The sequence below is a fragment of the Vombatus ursinus genome, unplaced genomic scaffold (genome assembly GCF_900497805.2).
Source record: "Vombatus ursinus unplaced genomic scaffold, bare-nosed wombat genome assembly UNPS02014821.1, whole genome shotgun sequence".
Lineage (NCBI taxonomy): Eukaryota > Metazoa > Chordata > Mammalia > Diprotodontia > Vombatidae > Vombatus > Vombatus ursinus.
The window spans coordinates 36,150,399-36,168,799 of NW_020954599.1; positions in this window are offsets into that span (position 1 = coordinate 36,150,399).

An 18,401-nucleotide genomic window follows, 5' to 3' on the forward strand; every position below is an offset into this window, starting at 1 on the left:
TGTGTGTGTGTGTGTGTGTGTGTGTGTGTGTGTGTGTGTGTGTGTGTAAACAGAAAGACCCCTGACTTCAAATACTGACTACCACACTAGATTTGTGACCTTGGACAAAATCACTTTTACCCTCAGTGGTCCAGTCAACTATCTAAATCACAGGGTCAGTGCTGACCAGCATTTGCTAAAGGTAATTACTCCCCAATGCAATTACTTTCCAATGCAACTATAGGTCTAGTACAAAGAAAGACAAACATACACATAATTATTTTTTATTCATATTTGGAATATTATTGTAATTCATCTACTAAAGAGTTACTACTTTGTGACTTAACTGGACCACCCACAAAATAAGAATAATGTATATACAGTTCTCAAAGAAGTGACTTCAGAATTAGAATATATTTATTGAGCTCATTACTCATTTGCCCCAGGTTTCTACAGATTAATTTACTCCCACATATCAAAATGGAGAATATTTCCATCTTATTTGCCATATAGTAAAAATGTCATGTTGTGCAAATGACAGACAACAAATTTGCTGGACTGTCTCAGCTTTAAAGCACTCATTGTTCAACAAGGAAAGCCCACCTAAGCTATATGGTCCAGTTACAATAGTATTGACTTTATCTCTCTGTATATTTAATTCTTTCAATGGACATAACTAAGGCTTTCTCCAGTGAGCCATTTTGCTGCCTGGTATACAGTTCAATCTTTCAGCCCCACTACAGATTCAACATGCAGCCTACATTTCATTGGTGAGGGTAACTGGAGAGCTGAAATCAGGCTGATATCCCTCACTGGTGGTGGTGTTGGTGGTTTTATTTAAAGCAGGCATATCTCACATGAAAATAAGGTGGTACACTATCATTGGAGAGATGCTTTTGTGATATTAAAGCATAATCAGTATAACATCAAATATCTCTGTTGGATCTTCTTTGACTACCCAGCCTAGTTTTGCTTTCTGTCATCTCTCTGAGATTTTCTTTTCAAATCATGGAGGTAGAGAAAATTGTGTATAAGAGTCAACCAGTCAGGTATCAGGTATTTGAGTTATTTCCAACTCTAATTGGGTAGAAGTGTCAAATCAAATAGTTAGAAGTATAATTTCTTTGTAAAGTATTATCTGCTATTAAGAAGATACATTTATGATCCCACTTCTCTGTCTCACAATGAGCAAAATATTTTGGATGAAATAGACTTATCTTGAAGCCATGTTGCTTTATGTTAGCCCCATATTTCTATTGTGGTCATTCTCAGATACTGACTTGAAATAGAATGAATAATACATAGAAAACATACAAAGAACTATGAGTCACATAACACTTTGGGTAATATTTGGGCTATTAATTAAGAGAATAAAGGCAACGTAGTGGTACATACAGATATTTGGCCTTAGATATAGCAAGAAATAAATGTAAACCCTGCCACTGACTCAAACTGACTGTGTGGCCCTAGGTAAGCTGTTAATTTCTCACTGCTCTAGGTAACACATTATGGCTACAAGTTACAGGGAAAATGTTATCCTTCATTTGCAGTAGAAGTTTCTCTACCTATGAGTTCAAATTACCAATGATATTACAGGCTGAGCCCTATATCTATCCCTAATTACTATATTCAAATGCTATTTTAAATGCCTTGTGTTTTCTAATGATTTCACTTCTCACTTCACTTTTTTCACATAGGCCTTTTTCTTTTCTCCTAGTAAAGCCAGCAACAACTTGTCATAAACTTGTAGAAAGAAGTCCTTTGAAAGCTTCAAAAAAGGATCTCTAACATTCAGGAGACTGATGGTGTAGATGAAGCAATACCTTCCAGCTCCACTTACAATTTCTACATAAAGTAGTGGAGGGGAAATGAAAGGAGAAACTATTTTGAGTCATCTTTCCAGTCCAAGATTATAAATTTGACATATAGTCAAGAGACTAGGGTAGGAAGTATGGAACAGGAGTGGGTCCAGATCATGGACTCAGCACCCAGAGCTCCAAACTAGGTTAGCAGGCATAGAGATGCACAGACCAGATCTAAACTTAATGTACATTCTCCCACCCACCCCAGGCCAGCATCTCTTCAGAAGAGGAGAAAACTCTAAAACTCATATGAATAAAACTTCAAAGAAAAAGATAGTTTAGCCACAAGATCAACTGGAGGTTATAGAAGAAAGGAAACAAGATTTTTAACAAAGTTTAAAATGATATTATAAATGGAATGAATGCAATGGAGGAAAAATTAACTTTAGAAGAAATACTTGCAAAGAGAATTAGGAACTTAATACAAAGTATAAAACCTTGAACAGGAACTAGACTACATGAAAACTAAGTTAACTTGATTCCACAAGGCAATGATAAATATTAAAGTCAAATATTGAAAAAAATAGAAGAAAACATAAGATATCTCATATGAAAACAATTGATCCTGAATACAAATTGAAGAGAGATACTTAAAGAATCACTGGACTTCTTGAAAAGCAATACAAAAAAAAAGAAAAAAGAAAAAAATGCCTAGATATTATATTTGAAGAAATCATAAAGGAAAACCTCCCAGGTCTCTCAGAACCAGGGAGCACAGTGAACATAGAAAGTATGCCAGTCACCTCCTTAAAGAATCCCCATAATGAAAGCTCCTAGGAACATCTTAGCCAAAATCCAGAAAGTCTGAGTCAAAGAAAATACCAAAAGCAACTAGAAAAAAGAAATAAAACACTAAAAATTTAAGCCAAGATGATAAAAATTTTATCAATTACCATTACAAAAGGTAGAAATCATGGAATACAGGTTCCGCTTCTGGCAGCCAAGATGGCGGAGTAAAAAGGTAGTCACTCTCACCCTCCCCTATCAACCTCTGAAAACCCAGAAAATATCACCCCAGAAAAAACCCTGGAACAGCAGAAGCAGAAAAAACACGGGATGCAGCAGTACAATAGCCCAGGTAGCTAGAGGGATTAACGGGAAAGGCCCCTCTTACCCTCAGGGAAGGGGAGCAGTATGGAACCAGGAGTCGCCCAGCCAGCTAGTGCAAAGACCCACTTTAGCACACCAGGAGGAGATTCTAGTGCCTCGACCTACTACAGCAAATGAATCTCCCAGTGCCTCAGCAAAAACAGGGGAAGCAGCATTACAAAGGACCCCAGGCAGATAAGCACCCTGCAGCCTTTGTCTGGAAGGAGCTGAAGAAAGCAACCTAGAGTTGCCTGAAAGTTCCAGCTTTGTTGATTCCAGCCTAACCAGGTAAGCTGCCAGAACCCTACAGCCTCCAATTGCCAACATAAGAGGCCCCAGCACACAAAGTCAGTGACCAAGACCTAGGCTCCCAACACAGGAAGTCTGGGTCAGTGCCCTCTACTCCCCAGCAGGAGAGCATAATCTCTTTAAAGGCCAGGGAATAAAGAAATACCATGAATAAAAGAAACATATGATAGATTCATATTATGAAAAGAGTGAAGATCAAGACAGAAATTTTGAAGAGGACAACATTGTCATCAAATCCACATCTGCAACATCAAAAAAGAATATGAACTGGTCTGAAGCCCAAAAAGCCTTCTAAGAAGAGCTCAAGAAGGATTTTAAAAGTCAAATGAGAGAAAAATACAATTGGCCAATAAGGAAAAAAAAGTACACTGAAGAAAACAAGTCCCTAAAAAACACAATTGGCCAACTGGGAAAAAAAGTATGCTGAAGAAAACAAACCCCTTAAAAATACAATTGGCCAACTGGAAAAAAAAGTATACTGAAGAAAACAAATGCCTTAAAAATACAATTGACCAATTGGACAAGAAAGTACAAAATCTAACAGAAAAATCGTATGTTAAAAATTAGAATTGAACAAATGGAAACTAATGACTCTATGAGAGAGGAAGAATCAGTCAAACAGAAACAAAAAAATGAAAATAATAGATGAAAATGTAAAATACCTCATGGGTGAAACAACTGACCTGGAAAATTGATCCAGGAGAGACAATTTAAAAATCATAGGCCTACCTGAAAATCATGATGAAAAAAAGAGCCTGGACAATACCCTTCAGGAAATCATAAAGGAAAACTGCCCTGAAGTCCTAGAACCTGAAGGTAAAATAACTATAGAAAGAATCCAACACTTCCCACCTGAAAGAGATCCCAAATTGAAAACGTCAAAGAATATAATAGCTAAATTCCAAAATTACCAGATTAAAGAGAGATTACTGCAAGCAGTCAAAAAGAAACAATTTAAATATTATGGAACCACAATCAGGATTACACAGGACCTTGCAGCCTCTACATTAAAAGACCATAGGGTGTAGAACATGATATTCTGTAAGGTAAAGGAGCTTGGAATGCAACCAAGAATTAACCACCCAGCGAAAATGAGCGTGATTTTTCAGGGAAGGAGATGGATATTCAACAAAATAGAGGACTTCCAAACCTTCCTGATAAAAAGACCAGAACTCAACAAAAAATTTGATCTTCAAGTACAAGATTCAAGAGAGACATAAAAAGGTAAATGGGACAGAAAGATACAGTATGTTGTTAATAAGGGCAAAATGTTTACATCCCTACAAGGGAAGATGATACTTGCAACTCTTGAGAACTGTATTGTCATTGGACCATGTTAAAGGAGTATACATAAAGGGAGTGGATATAAGTTGACTTTGATGTAATGATAAAAAAAATTAATCAAGTGGGTTAAATGGATGCAAGTAAGTGGATTAGTCTGAGCTAAGAAAATGTACTGAGAAAGGAGGAGGCAGACAAAGGTAAATTACATTACAGGAAAAGACATAAAAACCTATTAGAGCAGAGGTTAAGAAGGGAGGGGGATGAGCATTGTTTGAACATTACTGTCATCAGATTTGGCTCAAGAAGGGAATAACATAATCAGTTAGGTATAGAAATCTAACTTGCACTATTGGCAGTAGGAGGGAAAAGGGGAAAGAAAAGGGAGGGGTATATAAGGGAGGGAAAAAGCAATAAGGGTAAAGGGGAAGAAAAGGGAAAAGGATAATAGAAGCAAGGTGGGACTGAAGGAGGTGGATGGTCAAAAGTAAAACACTAGTGGGGGGGAGGAGAAAGGAGAAAGAAAAGCATAAACAGGGGGAAAAATGATGGAGAAAAAGACACAGACAGTAATAATAACTGTGAATGTGAATGGGATGAACTCTCCCATAAAATGGAAACGTATAGCAGAATGGATTAAAAACGATAATCCTACAATATGTTGTTTACAGGAAACACATCTGAAAAAGAGTGACACATTCAGGGTAAAGGTAAAAGACTGGAGCGAAATATATTATGCTTCAGCTGAAGTAAAAAAAAGCAGGAGTAGCAATCCTGATCCAAGACAAAGCAAAAGCAAAAATAGATCTTATTAAAAGAGATAAGAAAGGAAACTACATCCTGCTAAAAGGCACCATAGACAATGAAGTAATATCATTACTAAACATATATACACTAAATGGTATAGCATCCAGATTCTTAGAGGAGAAGTTCAGGGAGTTACAGGAATAAATAGACAGCAAAACTATACTAGTGGGGCATCTCAACCTACCCCTCTCTGAACTAGATAAATCTAACCATAAAATAAACAAGAAAGAAGTTAAGGAGGTGAATAGAACATTAGAAAAGTTAGGTATGATAGACCTCTGGAGAAAACTGAATGGGGATAGAAAGCAATATACTTTTTTCTCAGTGGTACATGGCACACACACAAAAATTGACCATGTACTAGGGCATAAAAACCTCACAATCCAATGCAGAAAGGCAGGAATATTAAATGCATCCTTTTCAGATCATGATGCAATAAAAATTATATGTAATTAAGGGCCATGGAAAGATAGACTAAAAAATAATTTGAAACTAAATAATCTAATCCTAAAAAATGATTGGGTCAAACAACAAATCATAAAAACAATCAATAATTTCATTCAAAAGAATGACAATAATGAGACAACATAACAAAACTTATGGGATGCAGCAAAAGCAGTTCTTAGGGGAAGTTTTATATTTCTCAATGCTTACATACATAAAACAGAAAAAAAGGAGATCAATGAATTGGGCACACAACTAAAAAAAACAGAAAAAGAACAAATTAAAAATCCTCAACTAAACACCAAATTAGAAATATTGAAAACCAAAGGAAAAATTAATAAAATTGAAATTAAGAAAACTATTGAACTAATAAATAAAACTAAGAGCTGGTTTTATGAAAAAACCAATAAAATAGATAAACCTTTGGTTAATCTAATTAAAAAAAAAGAAAGAAGAAAACCAAATTACTAGTATCAAGAATGAAAAGGGTGAAACTACCACCAAGGAAGAGGAAATTAAAACAACAATTAGGAATTATTTTGCCCAACTATATACCAACAAATTTGACAATCTTAGTGAAATGGATAAATATTTACAAAAAATATAAATTGCCCAGATTAACAGAGGAGGAAGTAAAATACTTAAATAACCCCATCTCAGAAAAAGAAATTGAACAAGCCATTGATGAGGTTCCTAGGAAAAAATCTTCAGGGCCAGCTGGATTTACATGTGAATTCTATCAAACATTTAAAGAACAATTAATTCCAATACTATATAGACTATTTGGTAAAATAGGTGAAGAAGAAATCTTACCAAATTCTTTTTATGAGACAAATATGGTGCTGATACCTAAACCAGAAAGAGTCAAAACAGAGAAAAAAAATTATAGACCAATTTCTCTAATAAACATAAATGAAAAAAATTTAAGCAAAGTATTAGCAAATAGATTACAGCAACTTATCACAAGAATAATACACTATGACCAGGTAGGATTTATACCAGGAATGCAGGGCTGGTTCAATATAAGGAAAACTATCAGCATAATTCATCATATCAACACCAAAACTAAGAGAAACCACATGATCATCTCAATAGATGCAGAAAAACCTTTTGACAAAATACAACACTCATTCCTATTAAAAACACTAGAAAGCATAGGTATAAATGGAGTCTTCCTTAAAATAATAAATAGCATCTATCTAAAACCTTCAGCAAGCATAATATGTAATGGGGACAAGCTAGAAGGGGTGAAACAAGGATGTCCATTATCACCACTGTTGTTCAATATTGTACTAGAAACGTTAGCTTTAGCAATAAGAGAAGAAAAAGACATTGAAGGCATTAGAATAGGCAAAGAAGAAACAAAGCTATCACTCTTTGCAGATGACATGATGTTATACTCAGAGAATCCCAGAGAATCAAGTAAAAAACTACTTGAAATAATAAACAATTTTAGCAAAGTTGCAGGCTATAAAATAAACCCACATAAATCATTGCCATTTCTATATATTACCAACAAAGCCCAATATCAAGAGACAGAAAGAGAAATTCCATTTAAACTTACTGTAGACATTATAAATATTTAGGAGTCTACCTCCCAAAACAAACCCAGGAACTCTATGAACACAATTACAAAACACTTTTCACGCAAATAAAATCAGATCTAAATATTTGGAAAAACATCAGTTGCTCATGGGTAGGCCAAGCTAATATAATAACAATGACAATTCTACCTAAGCTAATGTACTTATTCAGTGCCATACCAATCAAACTACCAAAAAACTATTTTATAGAGTTAGAAAAAATAATAACAAGATTCATTTGGAAGAACAAAAGGTCCAGATTATCAAGAGAACTAATGAAAAGAAATGCAGGGAAAGGTGGCCTAGCCATTCCAGATCTTAAATTGTATTATAAAGCAGCAGTCATCAAAACTGCTTGGTACTGGCTAACAAATAGAGTGGTAGATCAATTGAATAGGTTAAATATGCAAGACACAGTAGTCAATGACTATGGTAATCTATTATTTGATAAACCCAAAGACCCCAGCTTCTGGGATAAGAACTCACTCTTTGACAAAAACTGCTGAGAAAACTGGAAAAGAGCATGGCAGAAACTAGGCATAGACCAAAATCTCACACCATATACCAAAATAAAGTCAAAATGGGTTCACGGTTTAGATATAAAGGCTGATACTATAAGCAAACTGGGAGAGCAAGGAATAGTTTACCTGTCAGATCTATAGAGAACAGAAGAATTCATGACCAAACAGGACATAGAGAACATTACGAAAAGCAAAATAGATAATTTTGATTACATTAAATTGAAAAGTTTTTGCACAAACAATGCCAATGCAACTAAGATTAGAAGGAAGGCAGAAAATTGGGAAGGAATTTTTACAACCATTCTCTCTGATAAGGGCCTCATTTCTAAAATATATAGAGAATTAAGTCAAATTTATGAGAATTCAAGCCATTCCCCAATTGATAAATGGTCAAAGGATATGAACAGACAGTTCTCAGATGAAGAAAGTAAAGCCATCTATAGTCATATGAAAAAATGCTCTAAATTACTATTGATTAGAGAAATGCAAATCAAAACAACTCTGAGGTACCACATCACACCTATCAGAATGGCCAACATGACAAAACAGGAAAATGATAAATATTGGAGAAGATGTGGGAAAATTGGAACACTAATGTATTGTTGGTGGAGTTGTGAAATGATCCAACCATTTTGGAGAGCAATTTGGAACTATGCCCAAAGAGCTATAAAAACGTGCATACCCTTTGACCCAGCAATAGCACTTCTAGGGCTATATCCCAAAGAGATCAAACAAACGGGAAAGGACTTACATGTACAAAAATATTCATAGCAGCTCTTTTTATGGTGGCAAAGAATTGGAAATTGAGGGGATGCCCATCAATTGGGGAATGGCTGAGCAAGTTGTGGTATATGAATGTGATGGAATACTATTGTGCTATAAGAAATGATGAACAGGCTGACTTCAGAAAAACCTGGAAAGACTTGTATGGTCTGATGCTGAGTGAAGTGAGCAAAACCAAGAGAACATTGTACACGATAACAGCCACATTGCATGATGACTAATATTGATAAATTTAACCCTTCCTGGCAATACAAGCATCTAAGACATCTCCAGAGGCCTTGTGATGGAAAGTGCTATCCACACCCAAAGAAAGAACTATGGAAGCTGAATTGCTAATTTTTTTCTCTTCTGTTGAGTTTTGTTTCCTCTTTCTGATGGTTCCTCCTATTGGTTTTAATTTCTACTTACAACATCACCAACGTGAACATATGTTTAATATGAATGTAAATTTATAGCTTATATCAGATTATGTGCCATCTTGGGGAGGCTGGTGGGAAGGAAGGGGAAGAAAAATGTTAAACTCCAAAGCATATGGAAGTGATTACTGATAACTCAAAATAAATTGATAAAAAAAAGAAGCTTTGAGAAATGAAGGAGGAGAGCTGAAAATGTACATATCCAACGACTTCAATTGTCTCAGAGACAGGGAGATGAAATTATCTGCTGTGTAGGATTAGGACAGGTGTATAGTTTAGGGTAAAAGGTGAAAGGAGCAGGGAGAAAGAGGAGGAAGAAGGGGGAAGAAAAAGATAATCTTAGATTACCTACAATTATATAAATATATGCTATATATGCACCTATGTATGTATATGTGTGTGTATCTATATACAGGTGCTTGGCACATAAGAGATGCTTAATAAATGCTTGTTGGTTGAAAAAAAAAGAAATCATGGAATACAATATTCCAGAAGCAAGACAGGCTTACAGCAAAAAAAATAACTCACTAAGCAAAACAGTGCTGACTAGAAAGTGCCTTATTTAATAAAGGACTTCCAAGCATTCCTCATGAAAAGTCTAAACCGTAGTATCAGCTTTGAATTAAAAACACAAGAGTTAAGTAAATACATGCAAACAATTAAGAAAGACTTTATAAGGGATTTTACAAAGGGTTTTGAATGTTAGCAGGAGTGGAGGGAAAGGTATGATACAAGCATCCTCTAAAAACTGTGATCAGCAGTCATAACAAGAGTCAAATAAGATGAAAGGTGCTGAAGTAATTTTTCTTATATTTTGATGATATTAAAAGAAGAATGGAAAGAGAGCAATGTAAAGATATACATAAGAAGAAAGGAAAACAGATGGGAAAGATTTATTACCTCACATAATAACACAGCACAAATAGAAACTTATCCAGTTAAGGAAGGGGTGGTGTGGAGGCTGGTCATCACTTGAACTTTGCTTTCATCTGACCTGGTCAAAGGAGAATAGAACACATACACAAACAAATTAACCAACACACTTAGACACACACATAGACTAAAGAGATTATGGTGTAGAAATACATTTAACACAGCAGGGAGACTGGAGGAAACAAGGAGAGAAGAATGATAGGTAAAGTACATGTAGGGAGAGATTAGTCATTAGCATGTGTCCTAATAGATGCTGAGGTGATAGAGAGGGAAGAAAAAAAAGAGACATAATCTATTAGGGGTTCTCAAAGAGCTTATTATTTACTAGATACCTTTTTTTAAGATTATTGTTAAGATTTGCTTAAAATTGTCTTACTTTATGATAGCTTCCAAAAATCTGAGTTTAAATCAAAGCAATTTTTAATACAATTTCACCATTATCTTCATGAAATGAGTTATTATATATGTATAGATATAGATATTATGGATATGGAAAACCGTGATCTGGAGACTCAAACAATCTATTTATGGTAGTTTTATTTTTTTTTTTTAATCAGCAGTTAGGATTTTTTTTTGAGGAAAAGATCAAAGTAAATTAATGGCAAAAATGAATTTTCCCACTAACTTAGTAATATATTTTCATTTGCATTTACACAAATATTTTGCCAAAGGTAAACAATTATACTTTGAATATAAAGAGCAGCTAATAGGTTTAAAAATATACCATACGTGGGAAGTGTTAACTGTGTTACATTATGGGTGTTAATGTTCTTAATAACTATGTATATGTGTATATTTATCTATCTATCTATATACATATATCTATTGCAGATATGAAAAAAACGAATTGAACAAACATAAATAATTAATATTCAGGTCTAAGACAAGGAAGAGTGGCAGCTAGGTGGGGCAGTAGTCTCACCTAGTTTACACAATTTATCTGCAGAAACCAAAGTATCAATAAAATTATAAAAGACAAATACTCTTACTCCAAATGCAAAACATTTACCATTGTGCCATGATGATTTACAGTTTGTTATACCAACCATACATCTATTTGGCCCTCTTTCCATGCTTTTTCATTTTGTGCACTTCACATTTTTGCTCCATTTATATCCTCTTTAGCTATGATTTCTCTGAACTTGGTATTCTCAGCCAAATGGTACATTTGCTGAATGGTCCAGTCCTGAAGACAGGAGGAATTACCTTCTCAAATTCAAAGCTGGCTTCAGACATTTACTATATGTGTGACCCTGGACAAATCAATTAACTCTTTTTGCCTTAGTTCCTCATCTGTAATGAGCTGGAGAAGGAAATGGCAAACTATTCCAGTATCTTTGTCAAGAATACCGCAAATGGGGTCACAAAGAGTTGGACATGCTGAAATGACTGAACAACAACAACAAAGATATGAAGAGTTTTTGAAAGTAGACCAAATACTAAATGCCAAATAATTATCTTCATAGTCTTCATTCAATTGTCCAACAGTAGTTATATGCTTTAGGGGAAAGAGCATTTGATTTGGAATGGGAAGACCTTAGCTCAAATCAAGTCTCCACTACCTACTAATATGTAACCATAGGTGGGTCATTTCATCTCTCTTAATGAATGAATGAAAAAGTATTTCTTAAAAGCTTACTATGCATTAAGCACTGTGCCATGTACTGGGCATACTAATACAAAAGTGAGGCAGTTCCTGCCTTCAATGAACTTACATTGTGGAAGACAGTATATTTAGGGGAGTGATGGACAGGAAAGGGGGTTTTGCAGGCAGTCAATTAATTGCCTCTCCTGTTTCAGAATCAATAATAATGGTAGTAGTGAATATATCCCAACATATCCTGGGGGAATTGCTTTGTGTGTAGGGGTGTGCATATGTCAGACTTGACTTAGATATTTAGAGCCAGATGATTTTGAACTACAGTTTCCTCATTTGCAACCTGAGCATTGGTTTTAATCTCTAATAATCCTTTTAAATTCCAAATGCCAAGATCCAAGGGATGGCTGTAGTAATCTGCTAGGTTCTCTGAAGCAAGAAACAAGAGAATCAGTGGCCCTTGGCATTCAAAGAATGTATCCTTTAGCTTAGAATACTAAAGTCACAGGAATCATAGCTAAAGAGGATATAAATGGAGCAAAAATATCAACAAGTGCATACAATGAAAAAGCATGGAAAGAGGGCCAAATGGAGGTACAGTTGGTACAACAAACTGTAAAACATCATGGCACAATGCTAAATGTGTTGGATTTAGAGTAAGAGAGCCTGGTATTTGTCTTTCAAAATTTTATTGATAGTTTTGGTTTCTTCAGAAAAAAATTGTGTCAATTAGGTGAGAATATTTCAAAAATATGATTATACTGTTTTGGTTCCTGGTGGACAGTTCAAGAAGAAAACCACAAGGGATAAGAAGAAGAAATGGGGATTATTGGACCCCAAGATAGAACAGTAGAGAAATAGAGGCAGAGATCTGACCCATTCATACATTCATTTATTCATCCAAGAGCATCCATATAATTCAGATAGTGAGCCAAGCACTGTCTCAGGCTGGCATTTCATAACTATGTTCTTTGAGACATTCATGTTCCACATAATGGAGACTAGAACAATGTGAGAAAAACTACTTTTATTTCTCTTTTAGGGATATTAGATATGAAATTAGGTATATGTCATCAATCCAATCCAACAAACATTTTAGAGGCAACTATTAAGTACTTGGAATGCTTGGGAATTTTTTAGGTATAAGAATAGGTTTAATTTCCCTTTATTTCCTCCCAGCTTCTCACTTATCTTTTCCCTGTGGTCCTCTACTGCCTCAGCTCCCAAATGAGCTTTTAGGGGTCCCATCTATATAATCCAAGACCAGAATTTCTCTATAGCTAAACTGCTGGGGGAAATGCTAATTAAGGTACCATGGCAGAACAAAAGACTGAAGAGACAATTAATGCTATTGTTCTAGGATCCCATAATTAAGCTGGCAAGACTATAAAAACAATGCATTATACTGAAAACTGCATGCTTACCTACTTTGGTGTTCAGTTTTCCCATATGCAGATCAAGGGGATTGGACTGACCTCTAAGGTTCCTCTCAGCTCTAAATCTGTGTGTATGAAAGGACATTGAGGAGTTGGGAGGAATGGCAGAAGCAAAGTCACAGAGGTGGGAAGAAGCAAAATACAGGAGGGAAACACCACTTTCCCCTTTATCATAGACATGGTCCAATGCCTGTGAAAAAGGGTTTTGGATCAGATGTGAAAGGACTTCCTTTGAGTTGCTCTGTCCCTTACAATCTATGTGACTTTGACAAGTCACCTAGTCTCTTTCCTATTTTGTAAAATGGTAACTGGACAAGATAACAACTGAAGTCCTTTCTAACCAATTCTAGGTCTATAACTATATGAAACTTAGGACAAGAAATGTGACTTGTTTTAGATCTGACATTAGATATACCCTATGGAACTCACAACTTGCTCTAATTAGAAGAGGGAATATGAGGAGAAAGAGAAGTTCTTTCCTCTATTAAGTTCCTACTTTTTTTGGAGGGTGCCACCCCCTTATTCTTAAAAGAAAATAATGCCTTACTGTATAAAATAGCACCTGCTTTAATAAAGAGCTTTGTATTAGTCAGTCAGCAAGTATTTATTAATTACTTGCTAACACATGCCGAAAACTGTGCTAAAGGCTGGGGAGACTAAGAAAGGCAAAAAATACCCCACAGTTTCTGCCCTTAAGGAGATTAAATGATTATTGGGTTTGGTCCTACTGTTACTGCCATGGCCTTTGTACTTTCTTCTCCTAGTTCTCCTACCACTGTATACTCCCTATCTGTGAAAATGGTAATAAAATTCACTCAAAAGTTCAGTCTAAGGAGAAATTAGGTTTTAGTTGCAGCTTTACTACTTTTGAATATTACTTTAAGAAGAGAATAAAGTAAATGAACAAACTATTTCTTGCAAATAGCATACCTTGTTTTGCCAATTTCTTAATCCAAAATGAGAAATTTGAGTTTTAGTATTTTACATTGTCATTTAATGGAGTCCTGAAACAGCAGACACTCATTTAAGTTGAAGAAGGAAGGAATTAAGTGCCTATGATATTTCAGGTATGGTGTGAAAAGCATTACAAATATTATCTCATTTGATCCTCACAAAAAAATGCCTGAAGAACAACAATAAAATTCTGATTCCAGGTGCAGTACTCTATCTACTCTGTGGCACAGCTGCCTGATAACCACAAAGTCAACCGCTCTTGCTCTGAATGCAATTCTGCAATTCTGAAATTGTCTTTATTATCATTTTAGGTGTCTTTTTTTAATTTCCAATTTTCCTATTACTTGGTTAACTATTACATTAGTTTAGCATGTGTTAACATGGAATTCAGTCTGGGCCCAACTTTCCAATTAATTATGTAGGAGAATTACATTGAATGCTTAAATATCAAAACAATATTTATTCATTAATTGGTTTACCAGTAGGATTCTATTTTTCAACCTATAAATTTTAGGAAAAGATAGCTAGGGTGACTGTTACTATGGACAAAGGGCTCATATAATTCTTGTGTCCCTGGGATAAAAAATTAGAATTTTGTACCTGGAAAGAGACCTTAAAAACCCTAGGTTCCTCAATTTCTTCAACTGCAAAGTAAGGGACTCAGGGTTGAGAATCTCTAAGGTCTCTCCCAGGTCTCCCAGTTCTGGGCTTCTAGGCCAGCAGTCTTATTTTAAAAGTAATTTAAAATAAAATAATAAAAATTTAAGGCCAAGAGGGTTTGTTTAAGTGACTTACCCAACATCATGTAGCCCATAATTGGCTGAGTGATAATCAGCACCTAGAGGATTTGAATGCTTCAAGGAAAGAAAATAGGAAAGGACAGGAGGTCCATTTTTCAGTAAAATAGAGTCAAATAAAAATATAAAGTTTGAGGAAAAAAATAATTGCCTTAGTAGTTTGGAAATTGGTTGCTATGTATTCAGCATATGATTTTTAAGTAGTAAAAACGATTAAAATAAAAAAAAATTGGACTTCTATTAAGTAATCCTTCAGTGACGTAAGTAATCATAATTTACATACATATAGTCTCACAATGACCTTTTATGGTAGGTACTGAAGGCATTATCATATCCATTTTACAGATGAGTAAACTCATGAGTACTCAGAGAGACTAAGTGATTTATCACTGTTCCCATACTTAGTATGTCAGAGGTAGGCTTTTTTTTTATTCTGATTCAAAAATATTGTCCATTTGGATATAATGCTTCTATTCTCATTCTATATTTACATATGATTACCATTAGTAGTAAGTAAAGTAACCTTTTAATGCAGTTTTTAAAAAGAACCAAATCAAAGGGCTACACAGCCTAAGAGACAAAAATTAAAACGAGTTATATCAACCACAGACTGCCATGATGGGGATTAAAGTTATAAACTAGATTATTACAGGACATATTTTTTAATCTACTTTAACAATGACTATAAACGGAGAAAGCACAGGATCACATATCCACAGCTAATCAGCATCTCTCTATACTCCTTTGGAAAACTCATCATCTTTCTTGGCTTGAACTTTGACCTAGAAATGAGTTCTTCCTCCCTGCAAGTCTTCAGTAAGGTTTCTGCTCAGACAAGAGGTGGGCTGAGTAACCCCTTAGACCGCTTCCAACTTTGAGAGTTTATTATTCCATGCCTTTATGTTAATGCCTCCCATATTGATGTGTTAGCCCTGTCCTTCCTCCTGAACTCTAGGTCAATTTCTCCAGCCCACTATAGGAAATTAAATGGTGTTTCTGCTTGAGCAGCATTCCATCATAATTTTAGACTTAACATGTATTTTTTTTGCCTTTTCAGTAAGTTACAATGGTTCTTTATCCTCCATTGGATTAAATCCAAATGCCCTGGCCACACTGTGCCTCTTTAACCTTCTCTCTGAATATTTCACAGTTCATCTGCTCTAGTCAGTCTGGTTTCATTATGGACCCTCCTATTCCCCATACTCATTTTTGTTTCTCTGCTTCTTCTCATACTCCCCCCACCTCCCCATATTGGAATTCCCTCCCCTTCATTCTTCCTCTTTCCATATCCATCTTTCAGGTCTAGCTCACACAGTTCCTCTTATCATCATTTCTCCAGTTATCCCTTTTGCTTAAATTCTATTTACATTTATTTTTGTGCCACAGAATTAGCATTTAATTTTATGATGTCTTATTTTCTAAATTCTATTTAAGTAATTTTCATCAATTAGAATGTAAACTCTTTAGTATAGGAACAATATAAATAGAGAGACATAGAGAAAGACACTGAGACAGAGAGATAGAGATTGAAATGATAGATAGCCACAAAATCTTTAGGGCAGGAACAATATACATGTATATGTATGTCTGCATACACATATATAATGTTGCACTATAATAGTATGTATAGTATATATTTATATACACATGTGTGTATGTATGTGTGTGTATATATACATATACATATATATCTACATATATCTATTTACATCTATCTATCTATCTATCTATCTATCTATATACATACACATGTCTATCTATCATGCTGGTATGTGATTCATTACAAACTAACTCAATGTTCTAACCAATTCATTAAACATATAAGTCACATTTATTGAGTCACTACTGAAATTCAGTAGTGGTCAACTCTTTGTGACCCTATTTGGGGTTTTCTTGGCAAAGATACTAGAATGGTTTGCCATTTCCTTTTCCAGCTCATTTTACAGATAAGGAAATTGAGGCAAACAGGATTAAGTGATTTGTCCAGGGTCACACAGCTGTTAAGTGTATGAGGCCAGATCTGAACTTATGAAAATTAGTCTTCCTGACTTCAGGACCAGCACAATATCTATAGTGCTACATAGCTGCGCATGGTCACATAAGTTACAGAAAAGACACCAATCCTCATTAGTTGAGAGAATTTCCTCACACAGGAGTTCCCCATATTATTTCAATCATAGGTCTAGTCCTAATACATACATATACACACGCATATACACACACACATTCTCATTGCAAATTTTTTCCTAGTACAAGATTCATGGCAGATGCTAAGGAAACAAATTGACTGATGGCTGATTCTATCAAGGGCCAGGCCAAATAGGATCAGAAGCAGGGGTAATCTTTCCACTTGAGGAACCTAAAGTCCTTAATCTGGCCATACTCTCTAGTAATTCCTCGATGCAAATGGAAAAATGACCAATGATTCCTCTTTTGACTGATCTAATCACTCAAAATGGTCATATGCATAACCATCTCAGATATATACTTGATACAGGAAAATAAATGTTAGTTTGTTATTTAATTAATCAAGAGACATCTATGCAGTGCTAACTATGTGTTCAGGCTCTGTACTAAGCCCTGGGCATACAAAAAAAAAAGGCAAAAACAAATGAACAACTGAATATGGGTTCAAATGTTGCCTCTGCCTCTTATCATCTGTATGAGCTTGGGCAAATTATGTCAACTCTCTGTGCCTCAGTTTCCTCATATGTAAAATGAGGATGCTGGATTAACTGACTTCAGACTTGCTTTCCAGTTCTAAATCTATGATCTTATGAACTCAACAATGTACATTGAACTTATTCTCTCAGAACAGTGTGTGAAAGGGGTGAAAATCCACATATTAATGAGATGAGATTGGTAGTACTTTTGTCTCTTCAGTTTAATTTCACTGCTTTTCTCATGAAAACCTAGCAAAAAGTATCTTGCTAATTACCTAATCACTGAAGTGAAAACAATAAATATGAACAGTACAACTGAAATCAGCATTCAGCCATAGAACTAACATGAATTCTGCATTAGAGTAGAATAGTGAAGCCCCAGTGTTTTACCCCAGTAAGACAATTACCCAAATAAATCTATTGCCCCATCTAATCATATAATAGATACAAAATCCAACCAGAAACAACTTTTGACTTATTTGCTACTTACTTGTGAAAATGTAGGCTGGTCATTTCAGGCAATGTTGTGTGGTACAGTAAAGGTACAGTAAAACTTCAACTGTCTCTAGTCAGAGGGCCTGGATTCAAGTTATGGCTCTGATACTTATTAGTTGTATGACTTTGGATAGGTCATTTGACTTCTCTAGGTCTGTTTCTTGGTCTATAAATGAGGGGTTGAGGTCTCTTCAAGCTCTTAGTCTAGATCCTCTTAGTCTTAGATCCTCTTATGTAGAGGGCCAGAGTATATATACTAGAGGGTAAGGGCATCTCCTTTGACTATTACTCAAAAAGAACAAAGTAAAAGAACACACACACACATACAAATATATTGAGAAAGGGAAAGAAAGAGAAAAAAAAGGGTGAGAGAGAAGGAGAGGGAGAAGAAGAAGAAGGAGAAGGAGAAGAAGAAGAAGAAGAAGAAGAAGAAGAAGAAGAAGAAGAAGAAG